Raw genomic sequence first — 20,677 nt, 5'->3', positions numbered from 1 at the left:
ATCAACCGGTGCTCAAAACCTAAGCGTCGGATCAACCGGCGATAAGAAATTCTGCGGGGTCCACATGTCATATTTCTCTCTTGCCGGCTCACGACCCATTTGCTCTCGATTCGTTTCCAGCTCGACTCTTCGCCTCCGCTCTCACCACCGTCGCCTCCGCCGCCGACGTGCGCCGCCATTCGCCGCCGTCCGCCGCCCGCTCGCCGAGTCCTCGCCTTGCGCCGCCCGCATTGCGCCGCCGCCACACCGCTGCCCTCGCGCCGCCGCCGCTTGCACCCGCGCCGCTGTCTGCAGCCCGCGTGCGCCCACGCCGCCGCTGTCCGCCCGCGCGACGCAGCGTCCGTGCCCGTGCCTTCACGCGCGCCCCCGCGCCGCCGCCATCACCGTTCCGCGTCATCGCCGCTCGCGCCATCCCAGCCACGCCCGTGTGCCGCCTGCATTGCAACCACACCGCCGTGCCCGCGCGTCATCGTGCCCGCACCTGCATTTCCTGATTCGCACGCCTCACACCTCCACCGTGCCGCAGCCCACGTGCCTTGCACCGCATTCACTCTTTCACGCCGCGCACGCCACGTGTTCTGCATTTTATCCGAGCTTGCAGCGCCGCTTTCTTGTTTCCTTCTGTTGTGGAGATGGGTCGTGACAAGAGAAAGGGAAAGGAGGTAGTGGTCGAGGAGCCCGCTCGCAAGCGGACTCGCGCAGCCAGAGAGGCCGAGAGGGCCGAGATGGTGGCTAAGGCCGCCGAGGAGCAGGCGTCAGGCCGCGCTCGTCCGTTCGCTATCAGGGACACGCCAGCCAGGGGCAGAGGCAGAGGCAGAGGGATGGGCAGAGTCAGAGGAGCCAGGGCCACCAGAGCCGCAGCAGCAGCAGCAAAGTCAGCGCAGTCACTCTCAGCGGCAGAGTCCGATTCAGTTTCAGAGTCAGAGCAGTCAGAGCAGTCTCAGGGGCAGGGCACACAGCAGTCACCTGCTCTACGACGTTCTGGTCGCACTCGGCAGACGTCCCCCGCAGAGGAGACTTCACCTGCGACCGAGCGTCGCACCGGACCTAGGACGCGAGGAGGACACCAGCCACAGGAGCCTCGCAGGTCCACCGCAGCAGCAGCAGCAGCTCGACGAGCCGAGGCCCTAGCGGCCGAGCGCGCAGTGTTCCGCATGGACACTGTCGTGTGTCTGGAGCCAGGTGTGCTGCTCCAGAACTTGACCAAGGCCAATGCGGCGAAGGTCAAGAGGCTCAGGTGGAGTGTGCAGGAGGAGGAGTGGTTCCCGGTGACACGAGACAGCAGGGTCGATCGCAGATTCTGGACGCTTCTTCAGGCCAGTTTCTACGAGACCTATCAGAGGCGGAGCCACAGGATCTTTCCTCACAGAGTTCTTGATTGGGTTTCTTTGAGGACAGCTGCAGGGGGAGCCGATGTCAGGGAACATTTTGATCACTTCAGGGGTCTGCCCAGGTTGCTCTCGATTGAGAGGAACAGGTATATTGAGGACTGGGTCAGAGTCTTTTACGCCACAGCATGGATTGCCCCAGAGCGCAGAGCTGTTCACTTCATGTTTGGGGGGCAGGTGTTTGGTTTGTCCAGAGCGACACTCGCAGGGATTCTAGGAGTTGACTTGGTTGACGTCTCCCTGCACGAGATGGTATATGGTGATGCAGATCCACCGCGCAGAGCCATGATTGGCGGAATAGCACCATCTCACGAGGCTATCTCACAATGCTTCCGCCAGCCCTTCCCGGCTTCCTACGCCAGAGTACCGAGCTTGCTGACCCCCGAGGCCTACGCTGTTCACATGGCACTCCGGAGGACGTTGCTCCCGAGGAGTGGCTACCCTGAGGGGTTCACAGGTCTGCAGCAGCTGCTACTGCTTCACATTCTCACTCACGAGCCGTTCGATATTGTTGATTTTATTCTGGCAGAGATTGAGGATGTTATCACTGATGGGATGGGAGTCGTGCGTCAGTTCCCATATGCTCACTGGATCAGTTTTATCTGCTCTATGATTGTGCCAGCTGAGTCACCAGTCAGTGCTGTATACCGGCAGGACGAGGTCCCCTGGTTTCCAGTCTACCGACCGACTGCACCCTCAGACAGGAGGAGAGGGAGACCGGCAGATCGTGCTGCCATGGCACGGCTGTCACCGGAGGTTCAGGCCCGTGTTGCCCAGGAGGACGAGGCACTACTAGCCGCAGAGGCACAGCTTCCTGGAGGAGATGATGAGATTCATTGGTCAGACCTAGAGTCAGACTCCTCCGAGGATGATGAGTACTTCCCTGCACCTGCTCCAGCAAGTCATGATCATGAGGCAGGAGGTTCCGGAGAGCCAGCTCCAGTGTCAGCTGCTGCAGCTACCACAGTTTCCGAGTCTCAGGTGTCTCAGCCGTCTGAGCTCACCGCTCTTTTGCAGCAGCTGGTCACACAGCAGAGGGAGGATCGCCGTGCTCAGGAGGAGGCCAGGAGAGCCCATGAGGCCCAGCTTGCTGAGATTCAGAGGGAGGCCGCCCGAGAGCGAGCCGCTACAGAGGAGCGTTTTGTCGGCCTCATTGACCGAGTATCTCAGAGGACAGACGCTCAGTTTCAGCAGATGCAGCAGGGCATGATGGCGATGTTCGGGATGATTTCACAGTTATATTCTCACACCGGACTCGCCCCTCAGCAGCCAGCACAGTCAGGCCTTCAGGGCGCCGGAGCACCACCACTTGCAGTTACACCTGCTCCGGCCTCCACTGCTCCAGCTTCTTCTGCGACCCCGGAGATCATGTTCTCACTGTCAGCATTACTTGGATCTGCGAGTCGTCCCCTCTTCTCTCCGCTGCCTGCGACCTCACTCTTCCAGGAGTCACCCTCAGCAGTGCAGTCTGCCGGCCTCCCCGTCGTTCCACAGACACTACCTTCAGGGGGAGGAGGAGAGGTCTCTTTGGTTCAGCAGTCGTCACAGCCGGCAGCATCAGCACTCACTACTTCAGATGTTGACACATCCTCTGCTGAGCCGGCTACTACTTCGACGGACCTTCCTCCAGGCAGCGCCAGCACACAAGCCTCCACGACAGCTACTCCTCCGGTCAGCTCAGCACCTGCCGGCAGCTCAGATCAGCAGCTTCCTTCTGTCACCGAGGATCCTCCGTCTGACGACGACGATGATGATGACCCGGATCGCTTCCTCGCCGTCCCTCGTCACCCGGATCAGTAGCTTTCCTTTTTGTGCTTTGATGCCAAAGGGGGAGAGGGAGTGAGAGTCAGGGGGAGGGTAGCATTAGAGAGAGCTCGATCAGGACTTTGTTGTTTCTTATTGTATTATATATTGTATCATATTTGGTTTTAGTTCATGGATATGTACATTTGTCATTTGAGCATGCTGAGCTTTTGAGACATATCTATGGATTTCGTTTGAGTCTTTGAGCTCTTTGGTTCTTTTCTTTCGAGTTTGCTTGTGTTTATTCGTGCCACATCTTTCTTGCTCTCTTGTTATCTATGTCTGTGTTGTCATCAATCACCAAAAAGGGGGAGATTGTAAGCATCTAGTCCCTCAAGGTATGTTTCGGTGATTAATGACAACCATTATTGTGACTAATGAGTTTGTGCAGCTTTACAGATCATTATCGCTCATTTTGTTATATGTCAAAAGAGGCCCCTAATTTTCATTATTCAAAAAGGCGATCTCGGCATTCAACTTAATAATATGTCAAGACTAAGGATTTTTTTAGTCCTAAGTGTCATAAGGCTGAGAAGGACACTTAGGTTAGCATAGGTTTTATAGTTTTGTAGTGATCGCACTATTAAGAGGGGTTTAGGCTTAGTAACTTGAGCATGGACATGGTCATTTGAAAATGGATGCACACAATGGTCACTCAGGTTTCTAGAAGCTCAAATAAGTGGTTCTCAACTTATATCTCAAGAATATTTGGATTTCATTCAAGACTCAAGTCAGAAAAGGCAAAATCAGAAAAATCCTTAACACCGGTTTAACCGACGCCTAAAGTTTTCTATACATCAGTTAAACGAGGTCAGCAGGTCTGGACAAGTCCATACACCGGTTAAACCGACGTTATTTGAAATTGGACGTCGGTGCAGTTGTCCAGAGACTCGGTTTTCAGTTGATCAGTAGACAATTACACTCACCGGTTAAACCGATGCTATTTGAAATTTGACGTCGGTGCAGTTGTCCAGGGACTTGGTTTTTCAGCTGTTCAATGGACGATTACATTCACCGGTTAAACCGATGCAACGACGGTTAATCTTTCCAAACAGTAACGGCTAGTTTTCAAAAAGGGGAGTTTACATTCACCGGTTAAACCGACGATGACTATTGGAGGGACGTCGGATTAACCGGCGCTACGCAGTTTTCTGGCAGCTTTTTCTCCAACGGCTCTATTCGTGTGAGCTGCCCATATATACCCCTCCAATGGGTCATTCTACCACTCTTGACACCAGGCAACATCCAAACACACATACTATAGTCAAGAGCCACCTTGAGCTTCAACATTTCATACACTTGTTCATTCAATCATTCAAGAAGCAAGATTAAGGATTTGAGTAGAGAGAAGCTTGTGTGCATCCATTCTTGGTGATTGGTTCTTGCTCAAGTGAAGGCCTTAGCTTGTTACTCTTGGTGATTGGCATCACCTAGGCGATCTTGGTGATCGAGGTGATTCTCGCGGAGCTTGCCAAGGATTGTGGAAGCCCGGAGAAGAGATTTGTACGTGGCTTGATCTCCACCACACCGGGATGGTGAACGGAGACTCTTAGTGAGCGCCCTCGTCTTGGTGACTTGGGAGGTGACAATACTCTTTGTGAGTGTCACAACGTGGATTAGGGGTGTGTGCCAACACATCGATACCACGGGAAAAAATCCGGTTGTCCCTTGTCCACTTTACTTTTTCAAGCATTATCTTTCATGCAATTCATTCATGTGCTTGATTTAGGAATCACTAGTTAGCTCTACCTTGCTAGGCTTTATCTCTTTTCATCTTAACTAGCTTGTGTAGGTTGTTTAGTTATCCGGTTGGTGAATTGGAGCCTTTCTAGTTCTTGCATAGGTTAAGGTTGTTTTATCTTGTTTTAGAAATTGAAAAAGGCCCAATTCACCCCCCCTCTTGGTCCATCGATCCTTTCAGCGGGTAGCGTGGGGCCGGGGACCTCCCGCCCAACCAGCGGGCGGGATGTCCCCCGAGGGCCTCTTCGCAAATAATTTTTTCGCGGAGAGGTCCCTGGGAGGGCATCCCGCCCAACCAAAGGGCAGGATGTTGTGCTTAGGGGCATTCCGCCCTTTGGTTGGGCGGGAGGTCCCCCATGGGCTATATAAGCCCCAACCTGCCCCGAAAATTCCATTTTATCCAGCAAAAATCAGAAAAAAGAGAAAGAGAGGAGAGGAAGACAGAAGAGGAAGCGGCGAAGCCCTGTCCACACGTCGATTTGGAGGTATATTCTCATTCTAGCCGTATAAGTACTTGAAAATGACTATAATTTAGGAAATATTTCTTAGAGTAGTTATGTTTTGAATAGTTTTTAGTATTTTCATTTATTTTTAGTATAATTTATAATCTGAATAGTTTAGAATCTATAAAATATAATCTGAAATTTAGGATCGTCGTTCGTTGTGTATTAATATGTAGTATAACTAGTTTATTAATGATTGACAGATATGTCTTCCGAGAGGGGTATTTTCAGTATATATTACGGAGAAGGAAATGTGATTTATGGGTCGAATGGGGTAGATTTAAGTGAATTCAACTGTGCGGTTAGAGGAATTACCAGGCCGCACGAGAGAACATTTGAATCCCTATGCAACTGGTTAATGAGGGGATTAAGGATTAATCAGGAGACACACACTGTGAGTGTTCAATGCGTCATAAATCGTACCACTCACGCTTTGATCTGGGAGCTGATGCCACTTGCAAGCAACGAGGACTGGTTAACTTATCTGCAAAATGCAAGTCATTGGCAATGGCCACTGGTACTCCTTGTCAGTGTGCAACAAAACCCTTTGATAAACATTGAAGCTGCTCCGGGGGATGAAAATATTGATGAAGAAGTTGAGGAGGCAAACATTGAGGCAGGTGGCACCGAAGCACCTCAATGTGTGGCTGATGAGGGGGAGAACATACCCTTTATTGTTGAACAGCTGCAAGACGAAGAACGTGAATTGGATGAAGCAATGAATGCCGATTCGTCTGATGATGATGATGATGTGCCTCAAGATTGGGTAAGCAGTGACTTCAGTCATCTTGTCGTAGATGACGGATCTAGCTGGCATTCGGATTGCAGGGAGAATGAAATTATCCAGGGTGCAAGGTACCATTCAATTGAAGAGGTGAAGGAAGCTGTTAAGTGCTGGTCTCTCTCTCTTATGCGAGAGTTTAAGACAGTGGAGTGCAAATCTCGTAAGTACGATGTGGTATGTGCGAAGGATGGCTGTCCATGGCGGGTGCATGCCTATAAGGGTAAATGGAAAGATTATTGGGAATGCTCCATTGTCACTCAGCACACTTGTCATTTGCCTGGGGTGCAGAAGAGCCATCGCAACCTCACGTCGCAATACATCGCAAATGAGATGTACGGGACGATAGTACAGAACTTGTCATATGAACCAAAGTCTATTATCAGGTACATTCAGGAAAAGTACAAGTATACCATCTTATACAGTAAGGCGTGGAGTGCAAAACAAAAGGTATTGGAGATGAGGTTTGGTACGTTCGAGGCTGCATATGATAATGTTCCTCGAATGCTGGCCGTCCAATGTCAGAGAAATCCTGAAAGCTACTATGACCTGAAAACTCTAGACAGAGGAGAAGGTCCGCCCCACATATTGCAGCGGGTCTTTTTCAGCTTGGGTCCATACATTAACGCATTCCATCACTGCCGGCCTATCCTGTGCATCGACGGGACCTTTCTCACAGGAAAGTATAGATTGCAAATGCTGACAGCTATTGGAGTGGATGGAAACAATCAATTGCTGCCTGTTGCTTTTGCTTTTGTTGAGAGTGAGAACACAGACAGTTGGTACTGGTTTCTGGAACGGGTTAAGCTTGCAGTCGTTCGGGATAGGGAAGATGTCTGCCTGATTCATGATCGTCACGCCGGCATACTGAGGGCAATTCTAGATTTGCAGCAGGGGTGTGTGGAGACCGGAGAGCCGCCCAAGTGGCGTGATATTCGCAGTAGGTGGTGCATGAGGCATATCGGTGCAAACTTTTTCAGGCAATTCAAGAACAAGCACCTTATGGATATGTTCAAGAGGCTATGCAAGGAAACGAATCAGCAAAAATTTAACAAGCAGTGGCAGAAACTTGATGAACTGACCGGGAAGAAAAGAGCCGAGGACGCATCAAAAAACATAACTGCACAGGATGAAGCAGAGGCTTTGTGCTCTTTGCCAACAGATACTGCACGTACTCGCAGAAGGTCTGGGTCAGCGGTGAAAAAATTTTCTGAATGGATTGAGAATGAACCTAAGAAGAAGTGGGCGTTACTTTATGATACCGATGGTGCAAGGTACGGTATAATGACCACCAACTTCGCCGAAGTTTACAATTGGGTGCTGCGAGGTGTTCGTGGGCTTCCACTGGTTGCAATTGTTGAATTCATTATCCGCGGGTGTACCGATTACTTTCGGGAGCGGTTCACTAAAAATCAGATATTCATGCGAGATCCAGACAGAAATTTTGGATTCAAGGTAACAGAATATATGACTAAGAAGGCAGAAAGCGCCCGGCTACACCATGTACGGCAATGTGGAACACAGGAGCTCAAGTTTGAGGTATCTATAGGGCGCGACATGGCATGAGACGTCAAACTCCTGTAAAGGAGTGCATTCTCAAGTTCGATGGAACTTGTTGTTGCTCATGCATGAGGCCCAAGTTGCTGCACTTATCTTGTTCTCATGTAATGGCTGCTTGTGCGGATATTGGACATCCTGTCGATATATATGTTTCACATTACTTCAGAAAGGAGACAATTGCTAGCACCTGGCAGTATGAGATCTATGGGTTCCGTTTGGTTGGATCGTTCACTGAGACAGCGAATCCTGTTATCTATATTCCAGACCCAAGATCATCACGGGTTAAGAGAGGACGCCGTCAGTCACGGCGTATTCGTAATGATATGGATGAGTCAGAGCTCCGTCCGAGGATACAACGCTGCAGTGCATGTAATCAGATTGGACACACGTATAAACGTTGTCCAACCAATGATGCTGGCCCCAGTTGTGCTGAAGCTGGCCCTACAGGTGATGCTACAGATGGAAGACCTCCGGTTGCATCAAGAAGTGGGAGACGTCGCCGATCGAGTGCTAGTACGTCATCAGGCATCATTTAGTTGTAATTTTATTTAAACGTTGTTTGCTCATATGTAATATTTGCTGCGTTGAGATTCTATCAGACCTAGATACGTATTTGTAATATTTGCCGCATTGACTGAAGACACAATATTTGGATTCATGTATTTGTAATATTTGTAATGTTCATTATCATATTATTTTATTTTAAATGGCTTCATGTATTGTACTATCGTAATATTTAGATTCTACGTTGCAAACGTTATCGTTTAACTATCTTCGTACGAGTTTTAGATACCGTAATCTTCTTTGGAAAAATGGACCAGGAGCATAAGATTATAGGTTTTAGAACTTTATAGGTTTTAGAACTTTGACTATATATTAGATATTAAATAATATCATATTAGAGAATAACAATAGATTTTAATTAGAAAAGGGTTATAATTAGGTTTAGTTAACATTTCAAATTTGAAAAATTCAAGACAAAAGAAGTTAAATTTACATCAAATTTGAGTTTGAAACTTTGCACAAAGGTACCTAGAGTTTATAGAATAGTCATACCAAACTTCATAAACAACAAAGCATGAAATCCTAAAGTTAAGCATAAACTTTTCTTAATCTTAATTTTAAAATAGGGGTAAAAGTATTTTGTTTCAAACTAAACTCCATTAACAAAAGTTATAGAGTTTGAAATCCAGTTTCTAACAAAACTAGTTTTGCTATTTTTGGATTTTTCTGTGAATTGTTACGAATTTTGGAAGCCAGAAAACACACACACATGAAATAGCAGTGCACCGAGGCGGCAGGCATCCCGCCCAGTGGCCGGGCGGGAAGTCTGCTTCAGGGACCTCTTCGCGAATAAAAAAAGTTTTCTTATTCGCGAAGAGGTCCCTGGAAATTTTTTTTGAGCATCCCGCCCTATGGTTGGGCGGGAGGCTGCTTTCCGCCCTTTCAGCGGGCGGGAGGCACCCATTTCTCTAAATTTCTCCAACTGGCAGCTCTTTTTCGAATTTTGTTTTTTTTTAATCCCCTTTTTACAAAAAACTCACCAATTTGAAGCTCTCGAGCGTGTCTGCTGACCCGATGCTGCTGGAGGCGGATCTGGGCCGTGCTACACCAGGCCCAGGACGTCCAGCCCAGCCTGACCTTTGTACTTTCACCCGACTGGCACATGGGCCACATCGTCCACCCTCCTCAAGGTAAATAACAACGTCCCGCCGATCCCATTCTTCTTCCCGGTGGTGGATGGTGTATGTATCTTTCGCTCTAAGATTCGTGCACGTGTATACATCGAACGGGCTACCGAACGAGCCGGACAGCCGGCATTGAGCGGAGCAAAGGACGCGTGCTGCACCAGACTTGCTAGTGATTAATTTTCGTAGGATCGGACATTCAAATGTACTTTACTCTCAACCCATGTACCCATTTCAAATTCCGTTTGAACCTGAGTGTTGTTCATAATTAACCCAACAAAACAAAGATCCATTTTGATATATTTTTCGTTATTTATTTGTTTAGAAAAAAAGTCAACAAACTATATGTACCATTTCAACATTTTAAATATATTATCTCAAAATTTCTAACATATTATTTCAATAATTCGCACATAATGTTGAGCTTTTTCCCCAAAATCGTTGAATTAGTTTTTATTTTTTTATATCAACATTTTGATGGTATTAGTTCAACACTATATATATGGATATACTAGTTCAACATTTTACATAAAATGCGATGATTAAAGTAGACCTGAAAATTATTTACATTTTTCTTTTACCAGGGATGTCAGAGTCATAAGAATGGTCGAAAATGTTGTACTATACATAATATTAGGCGCAACCCTGGAGATGTGGTATTCAGAATTCAATTGCTCAATCCTGATCAGTATGCGGCCATCGAGGCTCTCGGTTTTGGTCACCTGGATGGAAGCAGAGTTAAGTTTAGGAAGCAGCTGATTCAGGACCTGCAGGAGGAGATCCTGAAGGGACGGCCGGACAACCTTAGCTGCGTCCTTCTTCATGATTCTTTTCAACTGGCTTTTGTTCCCCACAAGTAGCTATAACATTAATATGAGCGACATCAAAAGGGCGATGCATCCTGAAACTTTCTGTGGAATAGACTTGGCCCAAGCTATATTCAATGATATTCAGTTTGCAGTTCGTAGATGGCACGTCAGGAACAAGAAACAATTATCCCAAACAATTTACTGCGCTTTTCTCCTGCTCGTAAGTTTTCTTGCATTTGTACCCAAATGTTTTTATTTGTACACAGTTTAGATGAAATGAGTTATGGTACATAGTTGTCAGCTCCTTTCTCAACAGGTATTGTATTTGGACAACCCACGTCACACACTCTCCCGAATGATTGGATTTCCACACCCCGTGTCTATCAAAAGTCCCTGATTGAGTGGCTAACAAATGTGGACCGAATTAGGTGCAGGGATAGAACCGATACGTACAGCTTCCTACCAGTGAGTCGTTCTTCAAATTTGGTAGCTGGTCCAAATATTTAGATTTTTTTCCTTTGTATCTGATGAACTCATGTTGGATTGTGAATTGCAGTTTAAGAGCTGGGCAAGCACTTGTTACACTGCAGCTGACAGTGCACTGGATGAATTTTGCAAATGGACATGAAGTGCATCAGAGAAGGTAAGGTACATTCCACTAGTTGCAAGTGCCTGCATTATATTTCTAAGGTTCATTAATATTTGTTATATTCTGTATGGTTACAGAATCCCCGTCTATGCCATATCCACGAGCTCCCTAACTAATTGGCCTTAGCGGCGGCCACCTGTGGCGGCTGGAGGAAGGTGGCGCCGCCGCAGGCCCCCTTGCCGGCGCGCGCTCGCCTGTGTGCGAGCGCGCCGTCGTCGAGCGGCTATGTGTCGGTGCTCGAGACTGCGCCCCGGCGACGCTGTGGCAAGCTGCAGCTCGGGTCGTCTTCCTGCGCGGCGGCGGCAGAGCGCCAGCAAGCCGGCCTTTGGGGTGAGCTTCCTGCGCAGCGGCGGCCGGCAGTGATGGCAGCAGGTGGGCCCCGCTGCGTCTTTTCTAGGGTTATGGTCCTACTCATTTTGCTTCTTCCGATTTGATTTGAATCGAAATCACCTCCTTCATCTTTCTTTTCTACCCCAAAACCGATCTACTCTCTAGATCGGGCGTCTGGTACCATTGATAGACTACACAGGACCTCTAGAGTAGATCTATGGGTTCTTTCATTAACTCCTTCATCTTTCTTTTTGATGTTCTAGAAGGAGAACTAAAGCATCTCGGTCTCAATATAGTTGACGTCAGAGGTCAAGTCTATGATAATGGCTCTAATATGAAAGGAAAACATCAAGGGGTACAAAAGAAACTTTTGGACATAAATCCTAGAATCTGCTTGTGGTTGCCATAGTCTTAATTTAACACTTTGTGATATTGCCAAGAGTTGTGCTAATGCTAAAGATTTTTTTGGAATTATCCAACGTATCTACATGACTTTTGCTAAATCTACAAAGAAATGGCAGATTCTGAAAGATAACTTAACTGGATTGACTCTCAAGTCAGTGTCAGCTACACGTTGGGAAAGCCGTATTGATAGTGTTAAGGCTATTAGATTTCAGTGTGCAAATATTCGGGAAGCTCTACTTCAAGTATCAGATAGTGATAACGATCCAGTGGCAAGCAGTGAGGCTAAATCTTTGGCAAATAATGAACTTGGAGACTTTGAATTTTTAGTGGCAATAGTCATTTGGTATGAGATTTTATATGCTGTCAATGTAGTAAGCAAAGACTTGCACTCAAAGGATATGCTTATTGACGTTGCCATTGAGAAAGTCCAGGATCTCATTTCTTTCTTCAAACAGTACAGAGAAATAGGTTTTCTAAATGCATTGGAGGCAGCCAAAGAAATTGCACTTGAGATGGATATTGGTACAACATTTCAAAAAAAGAGGCAAATTAAAATAAAGATAAATTTTGATGAGAATCCAAATGACACATATATTGAAATACAATCTGCAGAGGAATCATTTCGAATCAACTACTTTATTCCTATTGTAGATCAAGCTATCGCCTCACTGACAAGGAGATTTAAGCAGTATCAAGGTTATGAGAAAATATTTGGTTTCTTGTTTACTTCCAATGCATTGCGATCATTGGATAAAAAGAGCCTGAAAACTTGTTGTCACTATCCTGAGACTGCACTTAAAAGGGATGGACAGTCTGATATTGATGCGAATGACCTGTCTGTGGAGTTGAGTTTTCTTCAAGATTTTATTCCATAGGAAAATATGGGTCCTCTTGATATTCTCAATTTTTTGAAGCAACATGATTATTTTCCCAATGCAATTATTGCATACAGAGTTCTGCTAACCATTCTTGTGACTGTTGCATCGGCTGAGCAGAGTTTTTCTAAACTAAAGCTATTGAAGTCCTACTTACGCTCTACAATGACACAAGAAAGGCTGAATTCATTTGCTACAATAGCAATTGAGAGTAAAATGTTAGAGAAGATTGATTATGAGTACATCATTGAAGATTTTATTTCCAAGAACACCCATAGAATAATGCTTTTCAAATAAAATATATGTAAAAGTACCGCTTAGTGTATACAATTATATTATATATATAATACAATATTTTTTAGCATTTTTCTTTAATAAACTAGGCCTATTTTAGTTATTTTGCACAGAGCCTCCGGAAATACCGGGATGCCACTGTAACTCATGAATATAAACAACATGGTTCTTGGACTACACCGAGATACAAAGGGAGATAGTGAGAGAGGGAGAGAGAGAGACCTTCAGGCTTCGAGGTGTTGAAGTCCATGGCGATGATGTCGATCCAGCGGTGGTGAGGCCGAGGTTGATGGCGGCGCAAGGGCCGCGGCTGAGGTTGGGGATGTAGTCGACGGCGGCGGTGCAGAGGTGGCGGTGCTTCCCGCCTGCTTCAACACTCCCATGGATCGGATGAGGACTAGGGTTTTCTGTTGGGTGTTGGTGACGCATGATGAACCTCATACTATGCTTTGCCGATTTCCAACTCTTTTTATCGTACTGCATGACGGGTCCACCAACCATGCTTGGGTTGGACGTCCGGCGCGAGACCGAGTCTGGCTCGGTCGTTGGACCGATCCGGGTGGGGATCAACCCAAAAGTACGCGCTAACACACGATGGGCGTGGTGCGCAAGGGTTAGAGCGAGCAGACGATGTGTGGTGTCTGGTGTGTTCGAGCAGTGGGGGTGCTTTCTTCCTAGCACAGTGTGTGTGATGTGGTTTCGATCATCCTTAGCCGCGCGAGAGATGCTTGTTTTTCTTTTGCATTTTTTGTTGTATGTTTCGGCATTTGACGATTTTTACCGCATAGGATTTATCTCATTATTGTTGAACGACGACTAAAAAACTCTTGTTCTGATTTTAACTTAAAGAAAAAGATTGTTGTGTTCAAGAGTAGCAGCTGTGGTGCCTCTGCGTTATCTATGAGGGAGAGACAGAGAGGTGGTACAGTGGTAGCTTACTCTAATACTCTTACTGGATGTACTGGTCAACGGTTGACTTTCCATTGATGCTACACGCGATCGAGGTGAATCTGAACCGCCTCGCGGTGGATCCGAGACGCTGCATTGATCGATACTGCATGCACCTTGTATAAAAAGCATTAGTTTACCTTCGCATTACCGATTCTGTCCAGGCGAGGCAGTAGTGTCGTGGCCACAGCGTTCGCTAGTAAAACAAGTATGCGACGCGGTGGCTATGCATCGCTTGCGCTGCAAAATTCCAATCCATCGTCCGAAGGATGCCGTCTCCGCTGGTGGGCTGGTTGATTAATTTATTTGGCTCAATAGTACTTCGCTCCGTGCGGTTTGCTGTTTCTTTTTCGTAGCTGGGCACTTGCATGCACATGCAAACTAATTTGGCTGCATGCAAAGCGATTTGACTGCGCGCTTGCATGCACATGCAAAATGATTTGACTGGACACTTACATACACATGCAAAGTTGCTGCCTTTTCCTTTTTTTATCTGTTTCCTTCTTGTTCTCTTTTTATCTCTTTTCAATGCTATCCTAGATATTTCTTCTCTAGTATATAGATATAATGTGTCTTTTTTAATTTAATTTCTATGTTCTTTATTCTTGTTTTCTGCCATTATTTTCTTTTTTTCTACTAGCTAAGTTATGTGATTGATATATTACCCTGTCGTGTTGTTTCCGAGGAGTGGAGCGAGATCTGAGATGAAAGGGTGGCTAAGGTCATGTTTGGATATAAAGTATTCTTGAAGTATTGGATAAATACTAGAATTTTACAAAATACTTTGATTTTTAAAAGTCAGGTGTTTGGATACAACAAACTTTATGGTTTTAAAAACCATATTACTATCAAAATCATAGTCTTTTTGGAGTTTTAAAAACTCCACTCCAGACCTCTTTTTTCTAAACCATGGTTTTGCATGTCTTTAGCTTATAAAACTATGGTTTCTTGATACTATAGTTTTCTAAACCACAACATCCAATAGACCCTAAATTGTCCATTGATAATGAACAAACGCTAGGGGATTTAAAAAGCAGTGTTATTGGCTTATACAAGTTTGAGACAAGGGAAAAAAAAGGAGTGTGTTATTGACTAGAGAAAAAAGGAGTGTCCATTGGCTAGGCAAAAAACACTAGAGACAAGGTTGCCGCTGCCGGGCTGCCGCTGCGTGCCGTTGTGCGAAGCACCTCGTGCTCTCGTTGATGTGATTTTGGTCTCCCTATCCCTAGCCTGCTTGTTGGAGATTGATTAATCATCAGCCGGTTCACGACGACGCGGACCTGCACATGGCCAGTACGCACACGCCGCGCCATCCAGATCCAGCGGCCGTGCGCCGGAGACCAATGCAACGCGGCGTCAGCGGCCGTAGCCACACGAGTAGGGCATCGAACTCCTGGGCGACTGCCGCGTGGGAGATAGTGGTGGCAGCAAATCTCAGGACCCCTGCGGCCCTGCCGTCCATCCACCTCCGCTATTGGGCAAGCGCCCATGAATGGAGAGGATGCAGATCCCGCGCTGGACACGCTGAGGCTGGTTGTGCAAGTGCTTACGACTTACGAGGCAGACGGGCTCGTGGGGCTGCGGCACGGGTAACGGGACGCGCCTCCAGAACTATGCCAGCCAGTAGAAGTCTTTGAGGGCATTTTGGTCCACAAACCAAATATCTGCCAAGCAAGCTGAGAGTCCATTTTAACGGAAGTGCATAACAGAGCTGACGAAAATGTTATGAAAGGAATAAAAGATAACTTCTTCTGGTGTTAAATAAGAGAGAAAAAACTTTCCAGTGTCATATCACAGGGAATCAAATTTTATCCGGTGCTATATAGGGAATTTCCTCGCTGTTCATTGGATTAACCCAATGGGTAATTACGCTACAATTCGTATTTTGGTTAATGGGTTATCGGGTCAACCTTCTAAAACCTGCATCGATCCTGATCTTGAATGGATATATAAGCTGTTAGATCTCTTTTTTTTCCCCCTCAAATTAACGGCTTGGGGCACGGGCGTGCGACCCGGCCAGGTACGGACGAGAAACTAACCGGCGCGCAAGAGGCAGCGGCTGCGACGCAGGAACAGCGGCAGGAGAAGTGGACGTTCCCACCGACGCGTCCGGCAACAGCGCAGGGTTGCCGCGACGGTGGCTGGTCGCCTACCTGTAGGCTGTTGTAGCGGCCTCGCATCGACCGCTAGTACCCGTGGATGCAGATCGTTTGACGGCCTCGGGTCCAGGCACTACTCTGAGGAGATAACTTATGTGTAAAGCTCATTGGTGGCTCATCCGCCCCTTGCGATGTATTTTTTTTCGTATTAAGTTTGGAACTTTGGATGAAATCCATGTGGTGCTGCCCAAAGGCTTGAGGGCCTGTTCCAATGCCTTGCCGGTCTGAACACTAGACGTCAAGGCGTCGCACACTCGGTTGACAAAATTTATCAATGTTTGCTAATGCTTAACTTTGAAAAATTGCCAATATGATTAAGTTTTGTCCACAAAATTCTTTTCAAATCTCTCAAAATACTATCAAATTGTTTAATATGAAAATAGGGGTAAAATTACAAAGTGATTAGAAAAGTAGAAGCAAATTTGCTAGGGAAAACTTGTTTTAATCTGGCTCATTGACACCGTTAAGTGTTGTTCACCGAATAGGAGCAAGCTCTTGTTTTAAAAAAAACTAGGATAAAATCATAAAGTGAACAAAAATGAATGCAAAATCACAATTTGAGTTCAGAGTAGGGTTAAGAACACGCACTCAATTTTTAGAGCAAGATATAACTAGGAATAGGATGCTTAACTTCTGCATCTATGGTAAGAATGCCAAGATATTGGTTTGGCCATAACTAATTCTTGGGATCGGAGAGGTACGTGAGTGCAAGTGTCTTATCGTTACATCCTTAACCATTTCCAATCCCTGACATTGAATCAGTTCAAGAAGTAAATACTACCAAGCAGTAGCTCTGAAAATCAATCATTTTCTTTTAGGTCCTGGATCTACACCCTGTTGAAGAAAGATGAAATCCAGTTTAAATTCTCATTTCAAATTACTGATATCGCAAGAGTTGCATAGAGTCAAAGTACATGACCCTGAATGAGCAATTTCATATCTCAACCTTAGAGGACAAAAGGTTAAGTACGTATGAAAACAACAAAAAAAACATTCTTTTTTTTGCGAGTAACATTACTTAAAATGGACTAGAAGCAGCACGTACGTTCTGCGTTGCGTGCGTTTTCTTACGAACTGGGCACGCGGCACGCGCTGTCAGGCTCCGACGACGACCCGAGACATCGATCTCATGCGTGTCGGCATGCTGGCTGGAGAAGGCTGGAACTTTCTGCTGCTGCTGACCAATCCTAGCTAGCGGGGCAAGGCTAGTGCCGGAGTATACTTTACTGTGCTAGTACTACTACTACAATACAGTACTCTCGATCTGGATGGAGCCAGCGTCCTAGTTATTGCCATTCATTGCGTGCAGGCTACTAGTAGTACTAGCTAGCGCTGCCGCGCGCGCATCGGCACATGACCCCACTTGGCCGGACTCCGTTCCGTTGCATGGTCCAGGATTGCAGGAACTATGACCACCCAAGCAATGTTGGCCACTTGGCACTGTGTCTCTACAATCAGGCTCCTGAGGGAGATCGATCAGCTAGCGGACGGCCGGGTTTGGTCAGGCCTTTGTCTAGCGCTAGCTAGCTAGTTGATGCGGAACAGTCAACACCACCATACATATCGATCGCGGCACACACAACTGACAGACAAGACGATGGAGTACTACGAACGTACTGCCCGCAGCTATGCACGCGTGCTGGTTTAGTACTTGGTAGTACGTGCTAGCTAGCTTAGCGTGCCGCGATTGCACCGTGCAGTGCCCGACAAACAGGCGCATGCATCCTGCACCATGGTCTACAGCACGTCCAGGTGCATGGAACGGCCGGCCGGGCTACGGTACGGATAGGATCGCCGCAGCTATAAATATATACACAGGGGGTGGCGTGTTTGGTTTTCATGACTAAATTTTAGCAGAGTGTGTTTGGTTTTCGGAACTAAACTTTAGTCCCGTCGTATCGGATATTTGAAAAACAATTAGAAGTATTAAATATAGACGAATTACAAAATCCCTCGCATAAATGGAGGCTAATTCACGAGACGAATCTATTAAGTTTAACTAGCCTGATTTGATCATGTTGTGCTGCATTAAACATATGCTAATGATAGATTAATTAGACTTAATAGGTTTATCTCGTGAATTAGTCTCTATTTATGCAATTAGTTTTATAGTTAGCTTGTATTTAGTACCCCTAATCAGTATCCAAACATCTGATGTGATCTAGACTAAAAATTACTTTCTGGATTCAAACACCCCGTCCTTCTGTTTATAAATGTTTGTTTCTCTTTCTGTTTTCCACGATCGTGTGTAGTATTACGTCAGTTTTGATAATAAAAAATGAATCGTATTGATTTTGTCATTAATTAGTAGCAACTCAAGCTGCTAATGGTTTGGGCTGAGTCCAGTTTTAATGGTCTGGTTTTCCTACTTAGTCTTATTTGGTTCGGTGGCGAATAGGATAAGATATCTACCAGCCTGGTTTGGTCTGGTTTAGCTGGTATAAGGGATTGGTTCAGTTTGAATTGGAGTTTTAAATGGGTTGCCTACAGACTCACGCCACTCGAATTTCCAGCCATTGGATGAAGATCCTACGGTCGTTCTTCATCTTCAACCTCCAGACAGGAGCAGCCAACAAGCGTCTTCACCACGGAGCCCATCGGAGACAGCACCAGCCAACACGTAGGTGGTGTAGAACGTCGCCTGATCCTCCTCACCGGAGCAATCCCGTGGTGCACAGGCAGCGGCGGCACCAGATCACGCTAGCTTCAATCCACGTCTGCAGCCTCCGTGCGGTTGTCACAGCAGCCAGCAACCCAGCGCGTGCTTCTCGCGCTGCGCGCCACGCCTTGGCCCACCCCACTCGCCGGCCGGGGGAGGAGTGCCTGCGCGCGTGCAGCATGCGTCGGCCACGCGCTGCCGCATCGGCGGCGTGACGCCGGCGGGGACGGGGGCTGCGGCGCCGGCCGCTTCAACGGCGGCAACGACCGGATCAGGTCGGGACTCGGTTGCTTCACGAGCACGAGCGAACGGGAGCCACGGGCTCTGCGGCCCACCTCGAGGTCCTCGACCATGGTCGTAACTCGTCGTAAGCGGTTCAATTGGTTTGAAAACGCAATGCAGTTTGGTTTTGGTTTGGTTTTTGAAGCAAGCAGATTAGTATGGTGTGGTTTAATCGATGAGCATACTGCTAGCTGGTTTGGTGCGGTTTTGGTTTGGATTTTACACCATTAGCAGCTGACACTAGCAACGGGCCCCTGGCCTCCACTACGGCACCACCACTACCGTGACGTACGCCGCCCCCTTGCAAGTTGAAGTTGCAACCCCTTCCCCTGCCCTCCGGTCCGTCACAGGCCTTTTCAAAAAAAATATACTCCGTACATCTCATCGGTCACGCTTGCTGAGTACTCCGTAGGCTAGCCCCTCTGGGTACGGCATGGATTGACCAGCCAAATGATGATCCGATCCTTTACGTATTGCTGGCTCAGAGCAGTCGCATCCAGGACACCAAATGTAGGTAAGCTGCATGCTTGCATTGAATAGTCTTTTGCTGAAGATTATTTCATGACGTATCGCCGGATATTAAGGTTCCGTTCGTTTCCGGAGTCTAAAGCCCGAAACATCTAAAGTTTAGAGGTTTGGTATCGAACCGGCCTCTAATCCGGCCTCTAATCGCGCGAGTGTCCTTTCTTTAGAGACCGCGATTCTTTAGAGGGAGCGAACACTCTAAAATTTTTTAGAACCCTCTAAGAAAAAACGAACACACTCTAGGCTGCCGTATTGAATCTGCAGGTTATTGATGCAAACGTATGGCGTGCCCGCCTGCTCGATCGATCACGGAATAGGCTTCACGTTATGCCTCTAGGTTTCGAGTCACCTACCACCACCCTAGCTAGCCGCGAATGGCAAGGAGAGGGATCGACGCCAGCGCCACCATCACTCCTCAGTGCACTACTCGCCTCGCTTTTGAATCCACACCCCGCCTTCTCAGCTTCCTCTTTCACTTTCAGCTTTTACGTTGCTTGGCCTCGCTCGATCGCCGGAGGAGATCAGCTTATTAGCTCCTGCTGCTCTGGTAGATGAGATGATGATAAATTTTGTATACCCGAGCTAGATCTGCCGACTGCAAACAATTAGTACTATTTTCGTTCTCAGTTCGAAATAAAAATAACCTTAATTAATGTATCTAATAATGCAAGTGTCAAGAACGACCCAAATAAAGTATGCAGTTTCTTACAGCTGATTTTTTTCACTGCAATAAGCTGGATAGTTTAGTATCATTTATTACTTTCTTTCATTAGAGTTGGTTACCAAATCAAGAAGCCAAGAAAAATTAACATGCACAAATGTTCCCCTCCTAATTTATATATAGCAAGACCAAATGTAAACCAAGGTTTTCAGAAACCTATGGAACTACTACCTAGTGCTCCAGTATTAATGCTGTCAGTACTCAGTAAGCATATCTTCACCGCGTATGCTATGCAGATTTTGTTCAGGAACCAGAAGTCGCATCATGCATGTTCCTTTCTGAAGTCCAAAATATGGTCAAGTAACTGACTTTCCTTTGGTGTAGGGCACCAAGTAAATACTCTAGGCAGCTGAATGAAACCATAATTTCCCTCACTTTTACCCGTTAGTTTTAATGTCTAATTAATAAGCTTCGGGTAGTCTAGTGCTCTCGGTACCAAGATAAGGGAAAAGGTTTAAATAGTTCCCGGCCCCCAACGGCCTTATAGTTTTTTTTTTTTTGGGGGGGGGGGGAATTGAATCTGATTAAGGGCCAGTTTGGCACGGCTCCCCGCTCCCG

This window comes from Panicum hallii, chromosome 2 (assembly GCF_002211085.1).
Source record: "Panicum hallii strain FIL2 chromosome 2, PHallii_v3.1, whole genome shotgun sequence".
Classification (NCBI taxonomy): Eukaryota; Viridiplantae; Streptophyta; class Magnoliopsida; order Poales; family Poaceae; genus Panicum; species Panicum hallii.
Note: the sequence above shows the minus strand (reverse complement) of the source record.